This window comes from Pinus tabuliformis, chromosome 6, assembly GCF_031772625.1.
Source record: "Pinus tabuliformis cultivar Carrire ecotype Pingquan chromosome 6, CPIR1, whole genome shotgun sequence".
Classification (NCBI taxonomy): domain Eukaryota; kingdom Viridiplantae; phylum Streptophyta; class Pinopsida; order Pinales; family Pinaceae; genus Pinus; species Pinus tabuliformis.
Genome location: NC_142292.1, coordinates 562,623,389 through 562,629,567, shown reverse-complemented (window position 1 = coordinate 562,629,567; position 6,179 = coordinate 562,623,389). Strand labels below are relative to the sequence as shown.

General features: G+C 39.9%; 1 pseudogene; it reads left to right on the top strand.

Annotated features, from left to right (window-relative positions):
• Positions 1 to 237: 237 nt before the first annotated feature.
• Positions 238 to 1,479, top strand: LOC149259757 (protein ecdysoneless homolog pseudogene; annotated as a pseudogene).
• Positions 1,480 to 6,179: the final 4,700 nt, after the last annotated feature.

Here is a 6,179-nt window from a genome sequence, read left to right as displayed (position 1 = left end):
GCATCAATTTTTCGTCAACACTTTTACCCTGCTCCGTTCGATCATGTTAGACAATTTCAACCGTTGATTTGAAGCGTGCAAATCGTGCTTTCTGCTGCCGATTTTTAGGCCGATAGGTTTTGACATCTGTCTACTGGGCTGCATGCATGCCCTTACTTCAACCGCAAGTACCGTTGGAAAATCCCTAAAAAGAAGAAAGAAAGGTCGCATTGAACTACACAAAATGCACATCATTTTTAGGAGCAGAGCGCGTGAAGCTTTTGCAGCAATGACAGCCATGGACGAAGAATACGAATACTCGGCAGGCCGAGCGAGAATCCCCGACGACACTCTTCTCTACGCCATTTTCCCAGACTTCGCATTATCAGACTCGATGTCAGCCGAAGAAACTGAGTCCCGATTGAAAGAACTCCAGGTACAATGTCTAGACACAATTTCAGATTTCGCTAAGGATTATATATGGCAACACGAATCATTCAACCTTCAACCTGCTGTAACCTCATCGTGTCCCTGTACTCTCAATTCCAATCTCCGGGACTCGAACCCGCGGGCTTCCGTTCCCCATCTTCATGGCAGGCTCAAGTACAGAGACAACGTAGAGGACGAATGGTTCGTGGTCTTTATTCTACGCGAAATCACGAAATGCATACCTAGTGTTTCGGCCAGGGTTTGGGATGGCTCCGGCTAGAAAACAGCTGGAATAGGGTTTTTATTCGACAGGGAGAAATTCACATTCTGCCTTTGTCCACTTCTACGGGAGAGGTTTACCATTTACCGGTGAAACCCTCAGTATGGGACTCCTTGTGGGCTCTCACAGGTAGTTTTGTGCAAACCAGAGCTAGTGATGCTATTCAGAACGCTATACACAGTCGTATTACAGGTTATCCCGATAAAGCTAGGGTTAACATGCATAAGGTCAGGGTTTGAGTTCCTCTGAGCGTGGCTCAGGTTTTGAAGCACGAGCCGCACTTGATTTCTAAGGCAGTGGAGGCCTTTTATGAACGGGACGTGGATTCCATGAAGGCGGTGTCTCGGATGGAGAATTTTTTGGGCAATAAGGAGATGGTAGATGTCTCTATGAGGATGTTAAGGGCCATGTATGCTCAGCTCGTGTAGTAAGCCTTTCAGGCACCGCATTGCTATCCGATGCTGCCTTTGTCGTCTCGAAATTACAAGGAGGCGGAACTGGGTATAAAGATAAGCTATGGATTTGAGATAATGTATCAGCAGAGATCACATTATCAGTAAGAGATGGAGAATGCAGAACTTGGACTGAGTGGCTCAGGGGTTGCTGAAGTCCAAAGCTCGGCACTGAAAGCTTCGAGGAGTAGAGATATTGGATGGGAGACATTCAGGAGAAGTTTAGAGAACAGGGGTTATTTCAGGGGTCTTCTTGAAGGTTCGAAGGAGCATAAGAAGCTCATGGATGAAGCATTGGACTATTACAGAAATACCACACTCTTCTCCAGAGTCAGGTAAGCTTATTTTTTTTTCACATATGATCCATCTGATGCACTACCTCCTCAATTTAAGTACACATTATCAGTAGTGAGAAACATCATAAAACCAACTAATTTCTTTTATTTATTCTATATCTGGCAACCAATTTTTTTTACATCGATGGTAAACCTGGAAAGGATATCTACCCACCCTCATACATTTGAGCGAAGAACTGGTACCTTGCCAACACCATACCATAATCTGCTGGTAGGTTAAAGAAATTCTTTTATTTATTCGTAAACGAGAATCCATTATCTTTACATCGATGGTAAACCTTGTAAGAAGCTCTGCCCACCCTCACACATTTAAGCAAAGAACTAGTAACTTGCCAGGACCATACCATAATCTGCATATCTCAATAATATTCAATATAGTCAAGAGCCACTCCTGGAAAATCTCATTCAAGGGAGGAGCATGCCTATTAGGATTAGAAACCGTGTCATTGTAACAAAAACTTCTCAAGTTTCCACTAGACCATAGCCTGATGTACAAAGCAACAGAAGTTCTTGTAATTGAATTCAAAATTGTATGCAGGCTTATCTAATATTGTAAGAAATGGGGCTGTTAAATTCAATTTGTGTCTACAGAAGGTAGGCCAAACACACATACATTTGTGCCCAGATAGTGCACACATGTATATATTAAACACGCCTCCAAGTTCTATCGGTAAAAAAATATATCAGTACAATGAACATATTACGCAAAAAGGGTGGATAATCGAAAGGCTTTTCCCATAGAAACATATAAAGGGCAGGTAACGTTGGGGATAAGTACTAAAATTGGCTACCTATGAGCTAGTGAATCTATGATTTACAAAACACAGTTGTACAGAGTCCAGACACAATCAAATTGCACCCCTTAATGAAGATGCATGCCTTCATGCAAGAGTGCGGCATGAGCCTGGTAGTGAAACAGAAATCAAACTATTCCTTTGCAAATTTTCAGGCATCATGCAAAGGAGTGACATATGTTTGGTCAGGAAGCACAACTAACCTATTAACTATTACCTATAAAATGTTGAAAGGGTGTGAGGGGAAACACCACACCCCCACAGGATATGCAGATCTGAAACTACTCAAGTCCATCAGACCCCAGCCAGCAAGAGCACCCTCGATGGGCCACAACAAGTCAGAAATGGAATGGGAGCGGCAGAAAAGGTTTATTTTCCTATGCCTTCCAAATAGCATCACATGCACCAGTAGGCAAATTGAAATTGAGAAAGGCTTCCGCAGTAAAGCAACTGTGCTATGGCTGGAAATAAAGGGAATCATGGCTTTTTCCCAAAGAAAATTGATATCAGCTCTGCCATATGAGGATAGGATAGATAAGGTCAAATTAAAATGATTATAAAATGCAAACCAATATTGTATCTGCCATATCAGGAGTCAGGACAAAGAAAACAAGATGAAATCTTGAGCAATCTCTAGGTTGCTTGGCCTTTGCAGGAGATTATTTAGCTTTGGAACCTTATTCTTTAATGACGTCCACATGGTTATGTTATAAAATGTTGTATTTAACCATAACCTCCCCAGGTCTTGAGTTAAGTCTGTCAAAGTGCGTGGCTGTGGTATGATGCGAATGAAATCTGCCTTTTTTTGACGTATGACAAATCATGGCCGTGTTCAGTTTGCAAAATAGCAAGGTGTGATCAAAGTTGTTCACTTTCTCTCTTATGTCAGTAGTCATGATTAGAGATTCCAATAAAATAGTTGATAGTGGAGTACACTGAGCAAGCGAGTTGCGTTCTGTCAAATCAGAAGGTTGTGGCGTGGACTTTTGTCTGAGGGAGGGGAATGCATTAATCCAGGGAGCTGCATGCCATCAAATACAAAGGTTATGGCTTGGACTTTTGCATGCATGTAGATATATTAAGTATTTGCAGTTATTTTAAGGCCTTCTTCTTTTCTGCACTTACCTTTGTGCTGGATCTACGATCATAATTTTACCTTAACAATATTACAAGTGCAGAATCAGGTTTGATTTATCATTGGCAATAGGGGTGTTTAAAGGGTAGTTGCCTATTTACGGGCATAATGTTAATTAGCCGTGTGATGAAGGTGTTTGGTTTTTTTTTGGGAGGAGGCGGGGGTGTTCTCCTCTGTTTTGCAAAATTGATCTTTTACAAATTTTGCCAAGCCTTTTGATTTTTAGCAATTTTTGTAGTTCAGGTCTGAATCATAGCTAAACTCAATGGATCAGAAGGGCATGCTTTAATGAAATAAGATTTGTTTGATCGGTGTCAGAGATACTTGGGATAATCTGACTGGTCATAAAGATGGAAGTCGCTGGAGAATCTGAACACACGCCTGCAGATTCAGAGGCCAATTATGGAGGTGCAGTGGAAGTGGAATCAATTCAAAATGAGGAGGGTATGATCGATAAAGGGAAACCAGATAATTATAGGACAATGATGCAGTCTTATGAAATTCCGTTTCACAAGCCAAAGGTAAGCATGCATGCATTGTTATTTTGTGCCCATATCGTAACCTTAAGTCATGGGAGGTTATTGGGATTGATGAAAATGGGGTGCTGTTAGATCCATCAAGTTCAATTGAAAAAAGAGAGTTAATATATATATTTTTAAATAAATAAATATATATTACATAAAAAGAGTTAATATATATATTTTAAAATATATATATTTTTAAATAAATAATTTCTTAAAAATAAAAGCAATAAAGAGTACCTCGCATTTTTCCTCGAAAGAAAGCAATGTAAACAGTATCTCACCATCTCTATAGGTGATGGATGCAATCTCATCATTAGGCACATATTATATATTTACAGAGCAATATATATATATATATATATATATATAGATAAATAGATATATATATATATATATATATATATATATATATATATATATGAAGTTGAAGTTACTTCAAATCCAAATGCAGTAGCATATAATCCAACATTTATAGTGGGATCTGAAATTCTGAAACTACTTTGAATTCAACAATGTATATTCTAATATTTGAAGATACTTTGAATTCAACGATGTATATTCTAACATTGCAGGTACTTAAAGGTAATTTGAATTTCAGTGTGTATTGTAACATATATAACGTTAATTGCCCTGTTGTTGGGTACTTATTGATTGCTTCATCACTACGTATTCTTATTTTAATTTGTTAAATATCTTTTTTTGTTATATGAGGCAGGCGTTGAGGCTTCAGAACTTCTTGGGATTCGATCAGAGATCAACTACAGGGTTGACACATTCGAGGTGCTCGTGATTCGTGAGCAGAATCATGAGAAGAGTATTTTTGGTTTCAACGGTGATGTTGTAATGTACTCTATACATATCTCTAGCTTTGATATATCTATGAGCTTATAATATGTTACATTGTTATTTTTTTCTCCTTTTCATCTAAACGTGTATTTACATTAAGAATGTTTTGGATTTATTAACATAGCGAATCATAAGTTTCCATAAATTAAAAATGAAAATTTGTGTGGACAACTTTCTTTCTTCTTGGTAGAGTTCCGGGACTCGAACCTGTGGGCTTCCGTTCCCCATCTTCACGGCAGGCTCAAGTACGGAGACAACGTAGAGGACGAATGGTTCGTGGTCTTTATTCTACGCGAAATCACGAAATGCATACCTAGTGTTTCGGCCAGGGTTTGGGATGGCTCTGGCCAGAAAACAGCTGGAACAGGGTTTTTATCCGGCAGGGAGAAATTCACATTCTGCCTTTGTCTGCTTCTGTGGGAGAGGTTTACCATTTACCGGTGAAACCCTCAGTATGGGACTCCTTGCGGGCTCTCAAGGGTGGTTTTGTGCAAACCAGAGCTAGTGATGTTGTTCAGAACGCTATAAACAGTCGTATTAAAGGTTATCCCGATAAAGCTAGGGTTAACATGCATAGGGTCAGTGTTCGAGTTCCTCTGAGCGTGGCTAAGGTTTTGAAGCACGAGCCGCACTTGATTTCTAAGGCGGTGGAGGCCTTTTATGACTAGGACGTGGATTCCATGAAGGTGGCGTCTCGGATGGAGAAGTTTTTGGGCAATAAGGAGATGGTAGATGTCTCTGTGAGGATGTCAAGGGCCATGTATGCTCAGCTCGTGCAGCAAGCCTTTCAGGCACCGCGTTGCTATCCGATGCCGCCTCTATCGTCTCCAAATTACAATGAGGCAGAACTGGGTATGAAGATAAGATGTGGATTTGAGATGATGTATAAACAGAGATCGCATTATCAGTCCTAATGCAGAATGCAGAACTCGGACTGAGTGGCTCAGGGGTTGCTGGAGTCCAAAGCTCGGCAGTGAAAGCAGCGAGAAGTAGAGATATTGGATGGGACGCATTCAGGAGAAGCTTAGAGAATAGGGGTTATTTCAGGGATCTTCTTGAAGGTTCGAAGGAGCATAAGAAGCTCATGGATGAAACATTGGACTATTACAGAAATACCACACTCTTCTCCAGAGTTAGGTAAGCTTAATTTATTTTTCACAAATGATCCATCTGATGCACTATCTCCTCAATTTATGTACACATTATCAGCAGTGATAAACTTCATAAAACCAAATAATTTCTTTTATTTATTCTATATCTGGCAACCTATTTTTTTTACCTGGATGGTAAACCTGGAAAGGATATCTACCCACCCTCATACATTTGAGCAAAGAACTGGTACCTTGCCAGCACCATACCATAATCTGCTGGTAGGTTAAAGAAA